This window comes from Typopeltis vanoorti, chromosome 4 (genome assembly GCF_054136105.1).
Source record: "Typopeltis vanoorti isolate ZY-2024b chromosome 4, IOZ_Tvanoo_1.0, whole genome shotgun sequence".
Taxonomy (NCBI): domain Eukaryota; kingdom Metazoa; phylum Arthropoda; class Arachnida; order Uropygi; family Thelyphonidae; genus Typopeltis; species Typopeltis vanoorti.
Window position 1 is genome coordinate 119,104,124 of NC_143552.1, and position 25,373 is coordinate 119,129,496.

Genomic DNA, 25,373 nt, shown 5'->3' on the forward strand with positions numbered 1-25,373 from the left:
TTTATGTATTTAAGTAGCATTTTAGAAATATAAGTATATTTTCGAGAAATTTATTTTAAATTTTTAATTTTGTTTAAAATATCGGTGGTGAAATTGGAAGGTTTTTTTTTGCTAACACCATAATATAAAATGCATAGCAACAGTTGAATAATCTTAACGTTGAAAACGTTAATAGCTTCATCTTTAAGTGGCAGAGAAGATTTGTTAGGTACGCATCAAAGATTCCAGTTGTCAAAAATGAAGTTTTCCTCCAAAAAAAGGACTTGTTTCTTTGCACGTATTATCACTAATCAGCTGTTTACTTTTAAAAAAAGACAGGAAAATCTTTCGTGTGCTCCGTGGGCTGTTTCTTTCACACTTTTCTAACCATGCATGAAACGACCCATCGTCATGGGGAAAAAATTTTTATAAATCACTTGGGAAGTTTTTTTATCCTTTTTGTTATAAAAAATAAATACAGTGTCGGTAAAGATCCAGACAGCGTTTACTCTATAAATTAAACCTTCCAATAAAAAAGGAATCAATGATATCTATATTTATATTCTTGCGAAATCATTCACCAAAACAAACTATTGACTGTTGAAATTATCCCAATAGTTTAACGTATGACGTCATTTGATTCTATAGCCAGGTTACCAACATGAACACGTATTGTAACATTTTTAGTGTTTCAGTTCGAAGACTTGGAAAACTGGGTGGCTGTTGTGGATTGTAAAAGAAACGATTTACGTAGGATTTTAACGATTTTACATCAGATAAGGCTCTTGGCACGCAACGATAGCACATCTCAAATGTTTCCTTTTAGGCATGCGACTATTTAAAAATATAAAAGCAACTAGAGTGATGGGGTTGCAGAAATAGATACAGAACTGACAGGATTCAGAATTATGTAGTCTTTTGGGTAACAGTGTCCACGTTTAGCCTAATTGATTCGTTACTGAACAATAGTACTATATGATAACCAGCGGTCTATGCCATGACCTGCACAATGATGTTCTAAACCATTATAATAAAGATCGTTCCTTTGACATCAAAATATGCATAGCATAAAGGACGCCCCCCAAAATTTTGTTCAAGTTGTTAAAGACAAATGTCGAGGCTATTAAAATATTAAAGTAAATATTTTTACATATTTGTAAATCGAGAAGCGGATAATTTCCTAAAGGGTAAGGAAACTGTTGAATATGTTTAAGAATCATGTGTAATTATAATTGGTTTGGTAAAGGAATTAAAGATTTTATGTAAATATCTTGCAAATCTTGATTATTTTTGTCTATTTATTAAGTTCAATAATTGTTTCAGTATTATTCAATACAATTTCATTATTTTTATGGAATTTTTATTGATGTAGACTACCTACTCTATTGCATACTTCAGTTGGGAATCCTACAATACTTGCTGTGACTCACGGACTTCTTTTATAAAAAAAAAAAAAAAAAAAAGTCCCAAGCCCCCCTTAAAAATAGTAGTGTTTCCAGTCCAGCAAACTCTTTTTTTAAAAATCTTATTGGTTATTCTCCTCGTGAAATACCGAGGACATAAATGCCATGTTGGATAGTGATCTTTGAAGCTTAAATAAGTAGGATATAATCATTGCATGGTCAAACACTACACTCTGCTACATTTAACGAGTTTAGAACTTTCTTTCATTCAGGACAACACGCCAATGGCTTCTCCACAGACCGAATAATTGCAGATAAAAAAGGGTGGATAACCAAATATTTCTGAGAAAAAAATCTGGGAAAAATCTTTCTGTGGCAAGCAGAAAATGCATAAACATAAAATCAGTTAGATTTTATGTTTATGCATTTTAGATTTCTTTACGTTAGATTTCACAAAATATGAACTAATCATGTAAAATATGAGCCTTATAGACGCATAAAATTTCTATATCAGCCAAATAATAAGAATTAATATGAAATCTGTAATGAATTCTTTGTGAAATGAAATAAATTTTAATCATTTAAAAGAACTTCGAGATTATATAAGAATCATATAAAGATATTTGATGAACAAAGGATAAAGGCTAAATAAAAACTAAATCCAGTTGATTTAGGAATAAAGCTGTTTAGTAAGAGAACTTATGAAATTAATCAATCCATAAATAGATTGTAAAAATAAACAGTAAACGAACAATAAGAAATTAGCTTGGGTTGACAATATTGATAATATTAAATTTGGGATGTATCTTTGTAAAGGAGACCAATATTTAAAAAATAAATATTTTTTAAGCACATGAATAGAATATTCTTGTGTGTACTCAGGATCCAGGCACGTTTCTGCATTTTGCGGTGCCCTGTGCGAAATGGAAAAGCGGGACCCCGAAAGTTAGTAACATTTATGGGAATTTTAAATGGAAGAATATCTTCTTAATTAATTAAATCAAATATGAAAAATATTTTATACACATAAATAAACAAGTTTGCTCTTTAGCATCAATTTAAGTGAAGGGAAAAAATTAGTTACAAAATAAATGTGTTTGTACGTACATGATATATTATTTTATTATGTAAGTACATATTATCATATAAATACTCCAGAACAATGATTTATTAAATAATATAAATAATAATATAAAATATATCCATTTTCACTATAAAGAATGAAATATATGTATAACAACTTTTAAGATTTAAAAGAAATCTTAATATATTAAATTTTATTTAACCTAATGCGCTTATCAATAAAATCATTTATAACGCTATAAAAATTTAAATTTTTTTTACAATTTCATGCTCTATAGATATTATTGCCAGGGACAACAAACGTTCTTGAGAGAGAAGATCGCAAATAGGTTTTTATTAATTTTAATTTGGAAAATGACCTCTCTGCTGATGGGCCGTAACTGGACTGGTCAATATTTTAAATGTCGTAGTAATATTTGGATAAATATTCGACAAATTATTTGCAATTATGAATTTTAAAATATTAATAGGTGCATCTTCTGGAACAATATTTCTAAAAATAATTAATTCATTGTAAAATTCAGATTCAGCAATATCTGTATTTAATTTTTGATACAGCTGTTTGCAGCAAAATTTTAATTCATTTTATGTCATGTTTCTTATTAATTTCATATCATAAAGAAATCCAAATGATATTTCGTGAATTTCATACAATTCAAATCTTTTTTTTGACAGATTGTAGAGCAGTATCTAAAATTACAAAAAAGAAATTTATCCTAAAATTATCTTTGTTATCACCTATGTGTGATTCATCAGGCGTTTCATAATCAAAAAATACTTTTCTTCGACGTACTCGACTTTCTTTAAATTTAATTTCTATTTCTAATAGATTTGGCAGTTCTTTAGCAATCTCAAAACAGCTATCAAATTCTGATATTCTCTGCTCTTCAAAGTGCTGCACTAACTCTTTCATATGTTTAGTTGCTACGTCTATGGGAATTTTTGCATTTTGTAATACTTTACTTACTAAATTAACTTTTGACAAAAGCTCAGACCAAATTGCAAGGTTTAGTATAAACTCAAATGAATCTATTTGTTCATATATTGAAATCACTTCTACTTTGATAGTATTATCTGATGCAGTTTTAAATAATTATTTTAGTGCATTTAAAAATTCTGGAATTTGAAAACGTACAACTCTAACTGATTCTATTCTACATTCCCATCTTGTATCACATAACGGTTTTGGAGTTAATTGTTTAACAAATTTCTTTAATATGTCCAACGTGAAGTTGAGGCAGCAAATAATGTATATATTTTTTGTATAACATTAAAAAAATGTATTGCTATAATTGATGATTTTACGACATCCCCTAAAATCAAATTTAAATTATGACAGGCGCAAGGAGTATAAAATGCCTTTTCGTTTTAATTTAAAATGTAAGCACGGACTCCCTTATATACTCCTTTCATATTCGCTCCGTTATCATACCTTTTCCCTCTACAATCTGACAATTTAAGATTTAATTTATTCAAAAGTGATTTTATATTTTCATATATACCTTTACCAGTAGTGTCATTAGTTGTTAAAAACGTCAAAAAGTGTTCACGAATTTCAATATCTGCTTCAAATATATGTAAATATCTAAAAATTACTGAAATTTGCTTCTGATGACTAACATCAGGAGTGCAATCGAGAACTATTGAATAGTACTTTGCCTGTCGTATCATATTTACAATATTTTGTTGAATTTTGGTTCTCATATCAACAATTAATTCATTTTGCACAATGGGTAATAGATACGAATTTTGTTTCTTACCTATGTTTTTTTTTTTTTTTTTTTCCGAACATCGCATTAAATGATCTTTTAAAAGTGGATCAAATTCTGCAATTAATTCTATGATTCCTAAAAAATTACCATTATGGGCTGTGTACAAAGTATAAAAATTACCTCTAAAAGCTAAATTATGTTCAGATAAATAAAGAACTGCTGTTACTATTCGTCTTAAAACATTTCTTAACCGTTCTGCTTCAAATTTTATGACATTTTGATTTGCCTGATCAATTGTATTGTGATTTTTTAAATGACATTCCATTTGTGTCCATGAATACATGCATTTCATGTGCACTGGATTTCGTTCGTGCGACTTTAATCTTTCACTTACATGTCGCCAGTCAGAAAAGCCATTATTAGATAAAAAATTATCATCAGAAGAAAATAATTTGCAACAAAAACAAAAAATAGAGTTGGAAGAGTTTGAATATACAAGCCATCTTCTGTTTTGCTTCTCTCCGTTTGCAATTGTCCTAACATAGTGAGCTGTTTCCATCTTTTGGAAAATCATTTTCAGTCGGAGGAGACGGTGGATCACGTTGTACAATTTGTGTTAGTATTACGATGTTCAAAATTTTGGGCCATGTTTCTGGATCATCAATAGTAAATAGTTCACCTTCCTCTGATGTCTCAGTTTTAGGATCTTCAATACTCTCATTGTTTGACCAAACGCGTCATATTCCCTGCTTCCTTTGAGTATTTCAGAACTTTGTAGTTATTTCAGAACTCCCGTTATCAACTGATATATCTGAAAATATGAGTTCAACTTCATAAATTTAAAATCTTTGACATTCCTCAGCCGCTTCTCTTTCTTGTTTTCGCTTTCGTTTTTCATGTCCACTTGGGTATTTTCTTCCATAATAATCTCTCTCACGACTAGTCATACTCTAGAATTAAATACGATAGATTTAATTATAAAATAAGTTAATCAATTAAAACAAAATGACTTACCTGATAAATAAAATAGATCTAAAATAGATAATATTAGAAAATAAATAAATCTAATATAGATTGAAAACTGCTATTGAAGAAAAATTCTGATGTCGGATAACCTAAAACCAGTTTACAAAATATATTTTTTAAGATATTTTGCAAGTAATGTCACATAAACAAAATTGCCATGACAGTACGTGTATATACTTACTTGTTCATAAAATCATAAACTAAAATAAAAAAAAACTCCTTAAAAGTATTAAAAACACCTGTTTCCAAATGCACTTTTCCCTATTTGACACTATATTGTACGATATTGTTATATATCTTAGAGTAGTTTCAAATACTACCGCTCTAGCGCTACGATCTTATTTCGCTTACTATAACAACAATACTTGGTTGTAAAATTATATACATATATTTTTATATAATAATTCAATATTAATTTATATAATAATTTAAAAAATGAATTGATTTTCTTTTTTCAATTTTTTGCGCTTTGCGGGGCCCTGCGATATAATACTATTAATCACAACCAGAGTTTTTTCTTCAAATACAGTCATCGTTAATCACAAAGAATATTACCGAAAAAAGTATAGAGCTTTTGTATATTTATCAAAATATTTATCAATTCCATGCAATGGTAAAAAGAACGAACGTAACAGTTTTAACAATGGTAGTTGTACAAATTTTGCCTATTTTTATGCCTTGAAATTTTTACTGTTGTTATAATATTTTCGAGCATTTCAATATTTGAAAGGTGTTCAAGTACTTCAGTCCCCTTTTCTCAATACGTACGTTTGAAAAGCAAGTAAAAATGTAACGTGAAAGAAAGTTTGTAATCAATTCAAGGTCTGAAGATGAATAAAGCCTGGTTTGAGCAATAAAACGCATTCTTGCAGAATAAGATTGTCGGAGAAATAATAATATTTATATTAATAGTTTTAGCACGTATTGAGCTATACGCTACCGATTAGAGATTGAACACCCATACAAAATGCCGTTGGTAGATTCTCGATTTAAGTTCCACGAATAGACCTTAATTTACTACATCCGTAACAGTATTCTTAGTATGTATTTCTAACGAAAGATCATAACCACACTTTATTTCCTTATTATTCTAAAAAAGATTGGGTTGTTTGGAATTACTACCAAATCAATAAACGCTATGAAGAACCAGTGTAGTTATGCCTTTTATTGGCGTGTGTTCTTCCGGTCAGTTTTCATGTTTGACGGGATGAAAAACACTTGTTTCTAGAAGGAAACCTTCCCACTTCCATATGAGACCGGCTAACTCACCTTCAGTTGAAAAGTCCTTATAAACATTGTTCACATCCTAGACGGGATTGGAACTCGGGTCTTTCCACTTAAAAAAGCATCTCCCACCGGAAAAGGGATTCATTATTTAGTAGACCTTATCTGAAGCTTGGTTGGCCGGATGGTAACGTATCCACTCTTCAGCCGATACACTGCCGATTCGAATTCGGGCATAGATGTTTGTATTTGTCTTACAGATTCTGTATGGAAAAGGAGTTGTGACTGTATCAGTTCTTCTCCTGGTAGAGACTTCAATCTTAAAATTCTATGAGGTACGGGAGTAATCGTGCGGGGTCCACGAGACGGCATTATGACCAAATACATTTGAAACTTCAAGTTACTTCCCATATCATAAATAATAAAACTGCCTTCTATTCTTTATTTTCTCCTCAGTTGATAATTTCTTAGCTGGACGATCTTATTTTCTTCAGTTTCCTTGTATATTGAATGTGTGGTGTGGTGTGGGTAAAAATACGCCTGTCATATTGTATAGAGTGCATAGCCATACACATAACAGATCATGTACCACACCCCCTGGAATCTTTTTATATTTTGTCTGATGAGAACATAGATTGAATCATAGCTATATCTACAATGACCTGTATTTTTTTTTTATTTCTTTGTAGTCTTTCACTCACTGTGATGATGTGATGTGTGCTTTCTCCGTAGAAAAGAAGATTAAGAAATCTTCTTTCCTACGAATGCAAGAATAATTCAACACCCAACACTGCCTCCTTAATTTCTTCAGTTAAAATAGGCGTTTTTCAACTGAAGGTGCGTTGGCCAGTCTAATACTGAAATAGCCGAGTTTTCCTCTGTCTCATAATTCAGATTTTCAACTACGAACGGGCCTTAAGAAAATACATCAAAATCAGTCTTGACCACCAGAAAGGAGTGGGACGAAATAGGCGGCTTGGTATAAATATTAGGAATATTGCTCAAGAAAGGTGCCCTATCTATTGACTGACAAAAATATCGAAAACTGATCCAATGGTGAATATTGGAAACCTACATTTAGAGACCGTAAAAAAAGAACGACACCTAAATGTGTTTTCTGGCCAGAGAAGCTGCAAGTGGGGACCGAATTAATGGTAGGACTAGTAGGTCCTGTTCTTTCACATAATCATTTCGTCGTCTCACAAATCTTGAGATGTATAAACAAGCAAAACGTCAAAAACAACTACCGCTAAATCTGCCACTGTTAACCTTGTACCAGTAAATTCAGAACTTATTTTATTCAAAAAATATTTGTAGTTCCAATATTATCTTTAATAAGGCCTAGATATTCAGTTAATAATTTTTCTGCTACAGATAATGATCACCACAAGATTCACCTTTCCAAAAAACTATAAAAACTATAACTACTTAAACATCCCGAAGTTAGGGTTGGTTTTCTTTTGCACTTGGGATCACTTTATACCTGAACAATCTCCAACCCTGCACTTCACCTTCCCAAACGGTAATATAATATATTTTTGGTCAGATCCTCTTAAATATTCACCATCCTGTTCAACATAAAGAGGTTTAATCCAATCCCTCCTCTACAATATTAGTAATTCCCCCCCCCTCTCTCTCTCTCTCACACACACACACAAACGCGATGGTTTCTTAAAGAATCACAAAATTCATCTTTAAGGGTAGAAATCATTGCCTAATTTTTTATTAAAATTAGGCAGCCAGGCTGCACTAATTGCAGAATTTTTGCCCCCTTTTTTTTTTTGAAATATATAAACAAATTCAGTAGCATTTATCATACAAAGCACTCTGACTCCTCTTTCTATATTTTTATAGGCTTCTCTAGTTTTATCTATATTTCATTATATCCTATTATACAAAGACTTTAGATTTCTATATTTCTTTAAATATTTAAAGAAATTAGGAGGGATTTTATTTATTATATCTTATCATATATATATATTTATACATATATAGATGTTTTAGATCTTATATTTATTTGTATTATATGATATTACATGTTACTATCTTATTTCTTATTATAAATGCTTTAGATTTCTATATTCGCTTTAATATTTTTTTTACTTATTATTTAAATAATGTTTTACTTTATTTCTACTACGCAAATCTTGGATTTTATATTTCATTTAGTTTAATTTTTTATTATATAAATGTCTTGGACTTTTTTTAAAAAAAAAATAAACGACTTCAATATTTATTACTTATTATTTATTCAGCTTAATAGAGAAAATATTCCCTACTTTTCACACAACTGATTCTTAATTTATGATGTATATTTTATTTTAACAATAATTTTGGTATTACTAATGGGTTTTTCTTTTTTTTTTATATTCAGAAATTTAAATCTTCAGGCTTGAAACTCATAAAAATCTTTAGACTATAATAAACTTTCCCCCTTCTTCTTCTTAAGTATTCAGTTGTGTATATTTAAAAGTAAATGAGCCGATTTAAATTGATTACACATTATCATGGCCTTCAATTATTTGAACTTGAAATTTGTAAAAAAAAAAAAAAAAGAACACTTCATACTTTTATTTCGACTTGAACAAAAACCGATTATAAAGGTAAGACAGTCTTGGATTTCTAAATTTGTATCATAAAAGGGAGTATAAGTTACGTTTTTATACACAAATAGAGATGGGTATAATAAATTCCTTATCTTGCTCAATAAAAACACTGACAACCTAAATGCTCCAAGTTTAGCTGAAAACATGTATTGGTTTAATATATATATATATATATATATATATATATATATATAATGAATGAGGAAACATGGATCCAAATACAAGATATAATCTAATAGCATAATGACTCAGCAGACAGTTTTCCTGTTTTCCTGCCTATCAAAAACATCTAAAAACTGCAAACCAGTTTTTGCAATGTGAGATATTTTTTTCTATTGCGTCATGTCTTATAGCTATGAATTCTTCAAAAAAAAATAATAAATCTATGTTTTTTTAAAAACAAGATTGTGAGATTATTGTACTAAATATTTGTATACTAACTAAAAGATTTTGTATACTAGGTTGGGTTTGGACAGATATGGGACTATTTTTTCCCGGATAAATAGAATATATTCATGTATTTATTAAATATATCTATGAAATAAAAATGAAATCTTTAAATTTATTTTAAATCTTCTGAATTTTTAAAAATTTCTATAGAATTTTATAGTTCTGTTAATACACCTTTATGTTTTGCATATCATAATCTTAGAATTAAATACATTAAGTGTATTCATTAAGTGGCTTCAATGTATGCTTTTAAAAATAACGTTTTAATTATGCAGATACACGTAACATAAATGAATTTTAATTGAATACATTGAAATTTTTGAGTTTTTATGAGCAGTGGTGACCTTAAGAAAAATTTCATTTTAAGTATTTGGTTGGATCAAAACATATGGATGAGCGAACGGAAATGGAAATTATGGTTAAGTTGCCTAAAAAACTACATTGTACTTTAAAAAAATGAATATACTGCCACCTGCAGTTCAAGTAGGAAATGGATTTATCTTTTATAAGTTCTGGTGGGGTTTTCAAAGCAGTTTTTGCTGTATGTGCTTTTCCAGTTAATGTCAAATTGTTATAGGATTAGGTCTACTTTAAACTGAAAGTAAATACCCCTCTAACAAGGCTACGAGAAAAGTGTTCTGCAAAGATTCCTCTTGGGATTGAACAAGCACGATGCCTGTCAGAATTGATTATTTAGAATAACTGAAGATGAGCCATATTAACTTATAATGAATACCATTTAAGAAACGCCAACTAATGCACATCAACAAATTCTGATCATCTTTGAAGTTACCGAAATAAGAGCTCTCGATTTAACATTAAGAGGATTCTAATATCATCAAACCCCCAAACGGTTACCTCAACGGACATCAACGAATAGTTCCTCCTTCATGTAATGCATTCCGAATTAAGTGAAGTGACTAATATAGCTCATCTTCACATAGTCTTAATGCTTCCACATTATTCTATATCTACATCAGTATAATGAACATGCTATCGGAGTAAATAAAAACTCTTAAAACAGTGGTGAAACAACAATTTTTTTGCATTCTTACTTTCTTTCTTAAAAAAATAAAAATAAATATATTTACTAAGGAAGTTCTAAGATAAATTCTTTTATAAATACTAGAAAGGCTGTAATGAAAAGGGGAAAAAAATCACAAAAGCATCACTACACGAACTTCAGTATTCCAATTGGGAATTTTTGTTTTCAAAGCGGAAAAATAAAAAGATATGCTTGGATTACCTTTATGCTACTAAAATCTTGACACGTCTCAATATTTTTTTTCTGTTAAATGGGGATGATTTATCTGTTTTACTGACACGAAAACTGGATTTTCTTCAAGCAACCAATCGCAAATTCTTAGCATTCTCTTCTTTTTGTGAACCGTTTTCAACAAGCAATCAAGCACAGAAGTATAGCGAATTATTAGATAAATATATGGACTAGTTGGAGAATGTTAGTTTGCTTCAATCAAATATTTTTGTTTTCATCCATATTATAATCCAACTGCGCGAATGGTACTGTACAAACTTGTTCTTTGTGGTTGGAAAATAAAACTGTACACAGAGCATATCTCTTATTGTACATTCTACAAAACAGGCAAAATGGCCTGAGCCTGGAACAGGAATATATCTTTCAGTATAATGCATAAAAGCGAGTTACTAAATTAGTGCGGTTAATCTTCAGTAATTAAAAATAATATGTAATATTTAATAACATCTTTGGAAATATAAATAAAAATGGAATAGCTGAAACTAATTTAATTTTTTCAGTTTTATTTCATTACTATTAAATATTTGACATTGACAGTATTTAATTTATTATATCTTAAAATATGACTACTATAAAAAAAAATGGCCAGGTGGAAGGAGAGGGTGATTGATTCACTCAACCCTTGGAGGGTAATGGATGGCAATGCTGTAGTCAATGAAGTTCTAACTGAGGCTCGGCTATTGCTGTTACCCTCCTGCCATGATCAGAGCTTTAATAGCTCAATGACAACTTATCCCAACACTGTCCTCTACAGATAACGGGGAAGATGAAAAGCATTCTTGCTTCGCCCCTTTAAGCCAGTCCTTATAAGGACTATAAGGATGAAAAGAAGCAAAGAATGGTAGTATACCCTTGGAGGGTAACGAATGGCAATGCTATTTCCTTCCTGCCATGATCAGAGCTTTGTAATAGCTCAATAATACCTTACCCCTACGCTGTCCTCTACAGATAACGGGGAAGATGAAAAGCATTCTTGCTTCGCCTCTTTAAGCCAGTCCTTTTAAGGACTATAACACAGATATGAGGGTGGTAAATGGATGAAAAAAAGTGAATCGACCGTGAGATGCGATGATTAATACCCTTGAAGGGTAATAGATGGCAATGCTGTAGCCAATGAAGTTCTAACTGAGGCTCGGCTATTGCTGTTATCTTCCTACCATGATCAGAGCTTTAATAGCTCAATAACACCTTATCCCTACACTGTCCTCTACAGATAACAGGGAAGATGAAAAGCATTCTTGCTTTGCCCCTTTAAGCCAGTCCTTATAAGGACAATGAAAGTTGAGTTCAGCGAAGTTAATTCTAATTCCATTTCATTTATTTTTACCATACATATACCATAGAAGTAATAGTAATCTGTTCTCAAGTATGATCACTGCTGCTAAAGCAATAGAGAAATTAATTAAAATCTAAAATATGACTACGGCTTTTGAAATAACTGAGACCCAACTATCTGTTTTCTTCGTGCCCCGTAGTATATAAGGCAGAGAACCCTCTTTACCAAGGTTAGTTTAGGCCTTGTGATTTATTCTTTATTCCTTATCCCTTCCGGATAAGGGATACATTTCCCGTTCTTCACTCAACAGACTACGAGTTCGAATCCCGCTATGGGCATGGATATTTGTGACTGTTTTTTTTTTTTTTGGGGAAGATATACGAACAACAGAATTAGTGAACCAGTTCACTAATTCTGTTGTTCGTATATCTTCATCAGGAATTCCATGACTTCTGATAATTATCCATAATGTATCTATATTAATACTGTCCAAAATTTAGTAAAATCTATAAAATTTAGGTATAAAGAGGTTCTAAATTTAAGGAATATCATTGAACAAAGTAAAGAATTTAGAATCTCCTTATACCTGAATTAATATACAGTGCTTTACATGTTCTAAATCTAATTATAATATCTTTTATACTTCACTTTTAATCCGTTTATCAAATTCCATTATACACACAAAAAAAGAAGTTTGTGGGTACTGACAATAGACCAATTCCTCTCCTACTTTCACATTTATAATGTCAGTTTTCTTTCTTTCTTTCATTGCTTCTTTTCACTGTCTAGTACATTATTAATCCAGAAAAAAATTGGGTAACTAATTGGTAAAAGTTAAAATATGAAGTAATATGAAGCAGTTATAGTAATAATAAAATAGTATTACTTCAACTGCTTCTGCTGTTGAAGTAATGATAGTGGTTAGTTTAATTATATTCTAAAATAATTTGTTATATTCTAAAAATAAAAATAAAAAATCCAAAACAAATATACATACTGTATATATTCAGCAACTTCCACTGAAGTTATAATCTGGTGATCTTCAATGCTACCAGAACAGTCATAGTTATTTCTCATAGAAGGGTCTTATTTTACTCTTCCCCATACTTTTGATAATATTTCAGACATCTCAAGTCAAAATATATATATATTTTTCTTCTTCTCCCCATCTAACCTATCAGGGCAAAAATTATGTCTATAGCCTCCTCAATCTCAAAACTTAGATATCCTCTTTCGCTCAAGATTACTTCTCACCTGTGCAACTCCTAACATTGCATAAATTTCAACTCCTCCCAACCTTAGAATACTACGATGCATAAAACCTCACTTGGAATTCGATGTTATCCAGAAGAAGGCAATCCACTTGAATGATGATCCCATTCTCACAGACTCCAACTTACTTTCTCGTAGATTCTTAGTTCCTGTATTATATCTTTTCGGTAGGTATTTTCATGGGCGCTGCTTCGCCGGATTGGTTATCACTATTCTTCCACATGTAAGATTACGATCAGCTGCTGGTCATTGCCACAAATGGTTGAGCTTCAAATTTATCAACCTAACGTATTATCATTGTTGGACAGACTGATCTGGAATGCCTGAAGTTCGAGATCATCTCATAAATATTCTGCTGGATTCAGATCTGGACTCTGTGCAAGTCAGTCAAGTTCTATTAATCACCCTTTCCCCTCAAATTATGTCGCAATAACATATACCGTGTGACATAATGCATTATAAGAGACGTAGACCCGTTCCATAAAACCGGCACAATGTAGGAAGCAGTGCAGTATCCAGAAATGGTTGCATACAGCATTCATTAATCCAGGCACTACAAATAGAAGTTTAAATCTAAGCCAAGAAAATAGCTCCATACCACTGAACATCAAAGTTCACAGTTGGGATGATACACTGGACATAAAGCATTCTCCAGACATATACGCACCTACACTCTCATCCTATCTAAAAATGGTTTAGTGTAGTTCTATCTTCATATTACTAATTTCCGACATTTGTAGAACAGTCATGATGTTCTTTATATCAGTGTAATCTGGCAGTTGTTGATGTGTTTATCTTAACTGTAGCTGTCTTTCAGTAGACACTGCGATTATGCAGTTTTTTTTATTTTTATTTTTATTTTTTATTTTTTTTTACTACTACTAACCTGAACTCCTTTAAACTTGAATTCCTGGTTGACACTTTCCATGTCAGACTGCCAAGATTTCCACACTATTCTTCTGAGTATCCTTTGATTCCTTGGTAATCGCTTCTTGGCTCTAGCCCTGCTTATGCATCATCGTCTGATAATTTCTTCGCTTACAGTTGATTTCGAGCGATGAAATATTTACCAAAGTCACGAACAGATACATTCACTGGTATGATAAGTCCGTAAGTTCTCACGCAACCGACAGTAAACAAATATATATATTAATATGTTTTATTCTAAAACAGAACGTAAGCCAATACTTATTTCAACGTAGTACACGCCATAATAAGTAGCCCTGCAGTAGGCAGTAAACATTTACACAGATTTGTAGTGAAGTCAACTGCGGTTAGTATATTAAATACTGTCACGAATATAATATTTTTGTATATTCAAAATATACAGTACTTTAGGTATAGTATTGTATGTAATCCAAATGTGTGCTTGAAATATGTACTGTAGTAAGCAAACGTATCATCTCCCCGCCCCCTCTCCAGCCAGTGAGTGAGGTGTATTTTATTCCATTATTTTTGTGACTTTTCCATGTCTGTTCTGAGAGGTAGTTTTAGACATCTTTCAAGAGAAAGAATACTAGTTCGTATTCACAGTCTTATGAAAATCATGGCGGGTATTAAAATAATCAGAATTAGTTATTAATTTCCAAATCAGTATGGTTAAATATGAAGATTTTATATTTAATCAGCAATAAGTAAAGTGAAGGATTCGTTCACCTTATACTAATATTCTTGGGTGGGAAATTTTGTGATGTGACAACTAAATGAAGGATTTAAAACGTACGCAACAGAAAGATGGAAAATTCCTGCTTTTTTTTATTTATCCTGTCTTTAAAATCTACAAATTAATTTTCACATTTAATTTTAATATAATCATATAAGAGTTGAATTTACACAGGCAGTAATAACCAATATAGTCTACAAATGAATCGACAGTTATTTTTTCAGTTTTTAATGGACATTTCATGAGAATTTAATTCGCCTTTTGACAATCTTAACTAGAGTTTGTCAAGAATTGTCAATTATTGAGCTTTCAGCATTTCATCTCCGATTAACTGTTATTCATAGTTATAAATAGCACATTAGGAGACCAAATAAAATTGGAACATCAGTTTAATAAAGAAATAAATTCTCACATACAAGTTAACAAAGTTTTTTTGAAATAAACAAACGAAACAGGTGTCTCATTACATATCGTTCCAAGTAGAGTTAAAGAAATAGTAATTATTGTTCTTGAAAAAAAAGAAAGGTGTATAGTAGTTTTGTCAAATATTTAGTATTATTATTTTAAGATACAAATTTAATATAATTTTTCAGAATATTATTTAATTATCATTTATGTAGTTTACAAAATATATTAAAAATCTATAAACACTAAAAAGTATTTAAAATAAACAATGCTATCACAGTTATTAATATATACTATTATACATTATAATAATAGATACGTTATAATAACAGAACATTTTGTTTAAATAAGTAAATAATTAATAGTATTTTTAAATAAAATAATCAAATTATTCATTGGATTTTATATTATAAATTATATTTAATAAAATTACATGAATCGTGTTTTGTGAAACTTTAAGGTAACAGCTTATTTGATATGTAATTTTTATGGAAGACGATTGTAATTATGGGAGGAGATGGGGAAGAACAGAATCTGAAATAAAAATATAGCTACGCATTTTGTTGAAGTGCTTTAATGTTTATACAAAATACTTGCACAAACAAATCAAATTTTATATTGAATGCTGCTCAAATTATATCCCATTTGACATTGCATTACTAAAGTAGTAATGCAATGTTAAATTTAATAATTCAGTCTCATTATTAAATGAGACTGAATTATTAAATAACATTCAGCACTTGAAACGTCCTGAAAGCCATTTGGAGATTTCTTACTGAACTCTCACAGCTCATCTGTTTAGTTAATGCATTTTTCCTTTGAAACAACGTCCTGAAAGTGATTTGGAGATTTCTTACCGAAATCTCACAGCTCATCTACTCGCTACTTAAAATTAAAATTTGCAATTGACAATTGACATTTATTCTTTAAGAGTGAAGCAAAATGCTTTTCATATTCCCCGCTATCTGTCGTGGTTACAGTGAGGGTAAAATTTACGAGCAGTTTGCTCGCCCTGACTGAGCATGGAGATTATGTATCGCTATAGGAGGCTAATATAGTTTTTGGTCTTCTATATTTAAATATGTCCGTTGGTTCGTATGCTGCAGCTTGTTGAACCAAATCGTTGGGATGTGTGGACGTCTTTAGAAAAAATTTGGAAGCTAAGGATTGTAGATAAGAGAGAATATAGGGAATATTTGTGCCTCTGTGGAGTTGGCTGTTTCTAACATACCACGGGGCGTTCAAAATCATTCTCAAGTACTTGTTCTGCACTCGCTGTATCTTAATAATGTTAGTATTAGAGGTGTGGCTCCAGGCTGGAGAGGCATAGGTGATTATAGGACGAATCGTCATCTGGTATAGCTGCAATTTGATTCTGTTGCTGAGTTTGCTATTTCTATTAATTAGCGGGTAGATCTCAGCTATGGCTTTAGATGCTTTTGCACATGCAGACTTGATATGTTGGTTGAAAGATAGCTTTTTGTCGAGAATCACACCCAGGTAATTTGTTTCTTTCTGCCAGGGAATTTTAGTATTGAATAGTAATACATCTCCTGCAGGAGACATTGGCCTTTTTGAGAAGAGAACCGCTGAGCTTTTCAGGGGGTTGACTTCCAATCTCCACTTGGAGAACCAACCCTCCAGCTTTAGAAGCATGCATGTTGAAAAATTATTTGATCTTTCTTTAAGTAAGAAAATAAAAGGTGCATAAAAAGAATAATGAATATATATATATTTTAATTTTCAATTATGATTTTTCTCTTTACTTATAACAAACAAGTAAAATAATTGCATTTTAATATTTTAACTAATACTTATTTTAATTAAGGTGAGTCCTCTGTTGCTGAATATAATGAATCTAATGAACATAAAATATATGAACATTTGGATACTAAATCATCTTTACACACACACACACGCACACACATAAATTAAGTATATATTTGAGTTCAGTTTTAAAGCTTTGTATGCATTGTATAGTCAAATAAACGAGCATTAATATTAATGTAGTAATCATGATTTTATACTTCTTCCTAACGGATCAAGTGTAATTCCACAAAGGAACAGTCATTTTACACGTTCTAAGTCAGGTTCATTTCCAACTGCGAATTTTTCTTTAAGGTGGATTTGCTGAAAAAGAAGGGTAAAAAATGTATCGCTGTAAGTTGGGTTCTTTCTATGGCTTTTCCTCATTGGGAACCAAGAAGAAAATCCCGAATCATTCATTTCTCCGTGTAGTATAATCCAAAATTTAAAGCAGAATAGAGAATATTTATTACAAATACTTTCACAAATGATATAAAGTCACTTTCGCAACTGACTTGTAAAACACAAACACGACACCTTTCCGCTTTACATTTTTCTGTATTCTACATCTTGCCAGTTTGTCCTACCCTCACTTCGTCATGTTTGTTCTTTAAAAACACATTCTTTTCTGCTAATTTCCTTATGAAGATCTCTTCATCAGAGACAGTGCCACGTGTTCAATCGTCTGTAATATATAAAGCGGGAAAGCAGCTACGAAGGATCATGTGCATACAACCCATCTCAACAACTAATTGCATAACCTAAGTGACCTTTAGTGTGGCGTGATTGTCTGTGTCAGATGTGCTTCGCAAGTATCATGGAAACTGAAACTATCACCCTGTGCTGTGACAATTTTAAATATCAAACTCCTACACATGAGAGGTCGAAAACCTTTGGATAACCCATCAGGACAGGTAGTATAATCACCCAGAGTGATGATTGAGACAATAAAAGTGCCAGATAAGTTGAGGTGGAGAAGAAAGAGTCAAAGTGAAAGTGCAAATCAGAATACTTCTTAGTTCTTGGACAATTAGAAGACAGTCAATGGTAGTCCTGTAGCCAGAAACAAGCTAGTTGATGATAAAGGCCGAGTGATGATGTCAAGATTTATGCAGTTGAATAGATGGGCTAAAAATCATCTAATGACACTCAGTGCAACAATAATGATGTAAAAGAGCAGTATCAGAATGGGCAATGAGTTCGATTTTTTTTTCTACACATTAGGTACAGCAGTAAATAATATCGCGATGTATCATCTTTGCCAACATGGTCGACAAATTCTAGTTTTAATTATTCCGCGTTGATTTTAGGAGTCAAGATTGAATCGGTGCATTCATTGATTCCTTGCTAATCAGTGGATCTAGTTATTTCCTGAATACACGTTGAGGGGAAGGGGGAGGCTTCTCTAACAACGTTTACTGTTTGGCAGGTATATCACGGCATCCTTGAACCGTTTTGCTAACCAGATGCATTCTATAGGATTCACAGTTTATCCTGTTAACGATGTTAACTGAATCCATTCTCAAGATACATCTTGAGAATGGATTCAGGAGCAAGTGGGCGATTTTACAGCACCGCTCACTCACTGCGCAAGTATCATGCAATATCTCAACCCAACTAAAATTACCTTTGGGATAAGGTGGGATGAGGTATTGACGATAGTCATCTATAAGATGTGATGGAGTTGGCATAGCCCTCTGGGCTCGTAGGCGTTTTCATCTGCAATACAGGTAAAATAGTGAGAAGAACACACTCAATTAATATACACACACACACACAGATATAATTGCCCTCATAGCCTTAATTACTTCGTCCAGGGTTTTAACTTCCCCTGCATGGGTCAATATCCTTGGAATTGTTTCCGTGTCTCAAGAAATCTGTTCCCATAGGGGGTGGGGGGAGACTACCTGCCTTACCTAACAAACGTTTTTACAGTGTGTTATGTTAACCCACCTTACTCTTTTATTATCTCAATCATCACTCTGTTCAGTTTTAGCCCTTTTTTCAACATGTAACACTGATTCTTCTAAATTTACAACATCAATTTCTCTTTTTTTTTTTTTCATGATGGAAATTATTTTCAAAACACCCTTTTCACTTTTTTTTTTCATTTGCTCCGTATCCATTAACATTTCCATTGCAATGCAATGATACTATATTTTTGCACTAATTTAAATCTTTTTTCGGATCCTAAGTGCACTTAAAAAAAATAAATAAAAAAAAAACGAGATTTGTAAACTTCAAAAGTTATACAAGCTCGTTCAGAATAGGCTTTAACAAACAAACATCCATGACTTACACGAAGATTTCATTTCAACTTTCACTTTTTCTCTTCTTACGGCTATTCGGATTTTTTTGTTTCGTTATCTTTATGTTTTTATGATGAAACTACTCAAAAAGAGACATAATGAAGTGGTTCAATGTTTTCTTTTTATTCCATATTAGGCGCTATTTTATTATGTATTTTCTTTTTCGTTGCCTCTTAGTTCGCTTGCTTCCCTTTCAAATTTCCCCTACTTTGATACTCCATACATTTCTTTAACTGCATTGAATAATCTTCGTTACATACATGCCCATAATTCGCTCACATTTTATTACCTGTCTCTGCCTCGTGTCCTTAAATATCTCTTATCACCTTCCAATTTCCATATCCTAATCCTTCCATTTTCTTATATCTGACTTCTTTATAATCTCATAATTTGTTTGTTGCTTGGCAGAAATCTTCTAGCATGACTTGGCGATGTGGTCTTCTCATCATAATGTAACATTTTTTTTATTATTTCATTTTTATATTGTTACGGCAAAATAAACCCAATGGAGTTCCTTTTATAACGACTTGTCATCTTTACCTCTACATTCAGTTATCTTTCATGCAACAATTTCTTGAAATCTCCATATGGTAGATACAAAAAACCCTTCGCTCTGCTGTTTATCAGTTTCTACATCTTTCTTAATCCTCTTCTATCATCACAATCTATTTATGGTATTATCAGGTGATATATTTAATAGATTCATCCTTCTAAAAATCCGCTGTACCAGCTTTTTTTTTTTTTTACTATTAATATATTCGATATTAGGGTTATTTTAACATATGAGCTTGTTGGTTATAACGGGTTCCTCGAAGATTTTATTTAAAAATCCTTTTATAAAAACAAACAAAAAAAAATCCTCAAAGATTTTATTTTAAAGTCACCCTTTTCACCCACGGCTTTGCTGATAAAAGAAGAAAATTGACAAGTAAAACTAAAAAGTATTAAAAAGTATTAATTCATATAAGCATTAATTAAACTGATACATTCAGTTTTGTTAAAATTATTTTCAACGTTTGAAAATATACAATACTTGAGCAGTGCCCACGTTATTATATGGCCGTAAAATTTGGGCAATAAACAAATGATAAAAACAAGTGAAATGGCATTCGTGAGAAGAATTGCAAAATACACACTATTACACCAAAAAAGGAAGTTTTAAAGAGATGTTTTAAAAAAAGTAAAAATAAAATCAGTAGAAGAAAAACTAAACACTTATAAACAAAAATGGATAGAACACGTAAACCGAATGGTCAGTACCCGATATCCTAAACAAATAATAAAATATAAACCAATTGGCGGACCTCAAAAGGATATTAGATGAATAATGAGACCGGAACAGACCAATATGGTCTATATCCGTAATTAGCGTTATGATGATGATAATGATTTTCATTCCACAAATCATCACTTGAAGGAGGCAACTTTTTATCACATGATTGTCTTATTGACATTCTCACGAAAAGAATCCAAATTATTCATATATTTAATAATACAAACTAATGCATTTTTAAATATAAATAAAGAATATTTAGTTATTTTAATAATAATAGTTTAAAGCTTCCAGACCGCTATTATTATTTCTACACCTTACAAAAGAGTAAATATAACATTCATGAATTAAATTATTTCTATAATTCTGTAATATCATTTTGTTATCCGTAGGGATGACTGATGTTAATGTATTCTTTCTTCTCGATCGTTAATGTGTAATAATAAACTTTTAAGAAATGTAATTATTAGTCAGTGGTCAAATATTTGTGATACTGAAATCAAGTCAATGGCAAGAATTAAGAAAACTGAGTCAGGTATCATTTTAATCATACATACAAGCAAAAACCATATGAAAGTTTTGCGCATGAGCAATGATGAATTTTAGATGAGTCATCATATACCAACAGTATTTCATGCGATTATCAACTACTAAACAACATCCTGGGATATTCTAAACTCAAAATAGTATTTATTTCCCGTTCAAGAGGGCTTCTGTGTAACATGCGCTTCCTGTTCCGTTAAACAAAGAAACAAACAAAAGGAGGTGGGGGGGAGTGAATCCAAGGTCAGATGACTAGAAAATTCACTAGAAATCTTCTATGTTGGAAAGATATTTAATGCCAGAAAAGCTCAGCTTCACCTAGCGAGAGTTTTATTGTTAAAATTGAAATTATTTTAGTAATAAAATATGAAATTATATTTTTAAAATAATGAAAGTTATTTAAGCTAAATATCATTATTTAGTTTTAAGAGAATTAGTATCTTAACTAAATTACTTAGATACACCTTTTTAATTTTTATCTTTCAATTAATTAAAAATTCAACTACAAATAACGTGGATTCACTCAACCCAATACCCTTGGAGGGTAATGGATGGTAATGCTGTAGTCAATGAAGTTCTAACTGAGGCTCGGCTATTGCTGTTACCCTCCTGCCGTGATCAGAGCTTTAATAGCTCAATAACACTTTATCCATACACTGTCCTCTACAGATAACGGGGAAGATGAAAAGCATTCTTGCTTCGCCCCTTTAAGCCAGTCCTTATAAGGACGTCAATAATGTCAATCAGATCAAGGATTTCATTCAATCCAATACCCTTGGAGGGTAATGGATGGCAATGCTGCAGCCAGTGAAGTTCTAACTGAGGCTCAACTGTTGCTGTTACCCTCCTGCCATGATCAGAGCTTTAATTGCTCAATACCACCTTATCCCTACACTGTCCTCTACAGATAACGGGGAAGATGAAAAGCATTCTTGCTTCGCCCCTTTAAGCCAGTCCTGATAAGGAATTTAAATTGACAGGGACTTTAGAAAGTGTCTTTGCTTTTGTATTTATTTATATTTACGTTTGTCAAGTTTCTTCACTAGCCAGCCTCAAACAAACATGAATGGTTCCTCTAAAACTGTATAAGAAACGACAAAATAAATAAAAACTTTATGGGTTTTGGCGTCAGGCAACCTCCAGAAGAGCTATATAAGAAGTTTCATGACTCTCTTCCAAGATTAATCGCTTATTTTCTAGCCGACTGTCTAATGCACAAGATTTCAAATTCATTTTGCAGTTAAACAGGACCACAAGGTAAAAGGTCTAGAGTGTTTCTGTCAGTCTGGATGGATATTAATGAGTCAGGATCCTTGTTTCTTTAATCTGACAAGCCAGTAACACGAGAGTGAGAAGTTTTCATTATTAGACTATTGCTCAAATACGTTGGGCTCAAATACCAGCGAGGAATTAGAAAACTTTAGTCATTGTCATCTATTGTGGATCATTCTCGTCCATTTAAATGGTGTACCGGTTCTGCACATGCGCACTTCGTTGACAACAAGACTAATGACAGAAATCGACCGTTCTTGAGTCACAAAAGGGCTAAGACCTACCAGTTACTGGCTGCTGCTCCCAGAGAAGTAAACGCTGTCTCCTCCTTCGCACACTGTAGATGTGTGGGTGTGTATGTGTGTGTGCATTCGGTGTGCGCGCTTGAAGCAGTAGCTGTCATAAGTAAACATCTACCTGGACAAACGTTTTATGATTTGCAGCTGTGATTCAATGAACGCTAGCATGCATTGAATGAACCTTCGAGCTTCGCTCCACTTCGACGGCTTTGGGGGAGTGGGGTGTTGGGAGGACAGAGATATGGGAGATATAATTTTAAATGCAGATAAACATAGTTTTGTGCAGGTGGTAGACGGGTATATGAGAAGCTAAACAAGGGTTTGTGGTGCATAAAATGTAACATTTTCTCAGTCAGAAGTCTGCTAGAGTACCAAAGAAAAATCTTTGAAGATTTAAGTCTTTGTTAATGGATAATTACTTTTTTTCTTTGAGTAATCGAAATATTTCAAGTACTCACAGTAGCCGACTTCGTTGGTCGACTGGTTAGTATATCTGTTTTCCAACTAACAGATTACGGGTTCGAATTCCGCCGATGTGATTTTTTTTTTTTTTTTTTTTTTTTTGTGATTGTCTTTAATTGGGGATGAATTGCATTGCCGGGTGTGCGACCACACCCTCGTTTATTGGAGGCCTAAAGTGGTTTTGAAAAGTTCCATAATCTGAAAACTTTAGGGAAGAGTTTCCGTATTATGTAAAAAACAAAGTACAAAGAAAGAAAAAAAATCCTTGGCATACCCACATAGTACTATATGTACTATAGGTTTTCAACCTTTCGTGGGTGGGAGGCACATTAATAAAAAAAAAAAAAAAAAAAAAAAAAACGTGTGATGGTTAATTGAATTCACTGACAAGTTGAATTTATATGACATTAATTTCATGTAAATATATAGATATTTCAATAATATATATAATCTCAATATACAGTAGCGAACAAATTAATCCAAACACTCGCATTTTAAAGAAAAAAATTAATTTCACAAGGAAATAAGTACAAAAATAAAATAACAATTTCGCCTAATAATTGATATGTGCTCCTCTGTTCCTAATAAGTGCATTAATTAGCTTAGACATGTACTTTCCCAACGTAGAACACATTTTTCTTATTTCTGCATGGACTGCATTAAGTTATCCTTTGTATCACAATTAATTTTCCAAGTGGCTTTCTCACTGTGACCCACAAATTTTCTATAGAGTTAATGTCAGGAGAGTTACCTGGCAACCGAAGCAATTGGATGTTGTGATTTTTGAGGTACTCTCACTTTTTTTGAAGTGTGGCATGGAGCAAGATCTCGAAAATGAGTTCTTTGTCTTCTGGATCTCTGGTACCACTCTTTTCTCCAACATTTTCATGTATTCGTCACTTTTCAAGCAAGCACAAGTGATCCTGGACCGTCACGTGTAAAACAATCCCAGAACATCTTTTTAGGAGCTTGTTGAAAGTGGGCGGGTGAAGTCTTCTCTCAGCCGCTGATTTGCGAACAAATGGCATTTTCTCTCTCTCTCTCTCTCTCCTCGGACAAAGAAATGGCTCTCATCTAAGAATATGACCTTCTTCCACTTCTCAACAATCCAATCTTTGTACACTTTTGTCCAATGGCTTCGTCAACTGCTGTTTCTTTTTCTTTTCTTTTGGTCTGTGGGCAGTCCTCCCTACTTCCAACAATCTTCGAGGGACCGTCATGTCAGAAACATTAATCCCACTAGCTGCCAAGTCTCTATTTAAGTCTACAGCAGACAATATCGGATTCATTTTGCTTTTCCTAACTAGTAAACGATCTTGAGTAAGTGTAGTTTTCCTTTTTCGCCCACATTTTCCTTTGAAAGAAAAGAAAAGGTACCTATCTCCTAAACCTCTTTAAAATCGCATTTACAGTACCTAAACCAACACCACACTCATTGGCAATTTATTTGTCTTTGAGTGATGGATGTGTGATAAGAAAGAGTATACATATTTTTGGAAACTTTCTTGGAGATATATCCATTTTGTAGCTACACAAGCTGAATAAAATACTACGAATGTCAACTTGTTTACACCATTATAAAAGCACAACACTATTAATATAAACATTGCGGAGACAGTTAAAACACACAGCATCCAACCAAAATAGTGAACTAAAAGCAAAACGGAAAATAGTAAACTGAAACCAAAACCAAACCAAAAACTTGATGGAAATTCGGCTTGATCGGATTAATTTGTTCGCTACTGTACAAATAATAAAATTTATAAAAAAATAGTTTGAAACCAGTCTTTTTATACCTACAGCCAAGCTTTATATTGAACGATTAATAATTCCCACAAAGTCTCATGTATATTTCGATATCAGTAAGCTTTTTAGTTGGTACTGTTGTATTAATAACCCATACATATTATGAGCAGCGTGAATGAATTCAAGAACAAGTATGACAGCTGGCGCGAATAGTATGACCTCTCTCGATGAGTTCCTGACTCCCTGGAGGTCTCTCTTAATAATGACTTCAAGTCCTAAAACAAACGT

General features: G+C 32.0%; 1 protein-coding gene across 1 annotated transcript in view; it reads left to right on the top strand.

Moving 5' to 3' along the window:
* The window catches only part of LOC150107639 (uncharacterized), a 192,569-nt gene that overhangs the window by 129,876 nt on the left and 37,320 nt on the right, over positions 1-25,373 (top strand). The gene's annotated exons all lie outside the window — the stretch shown is intronic.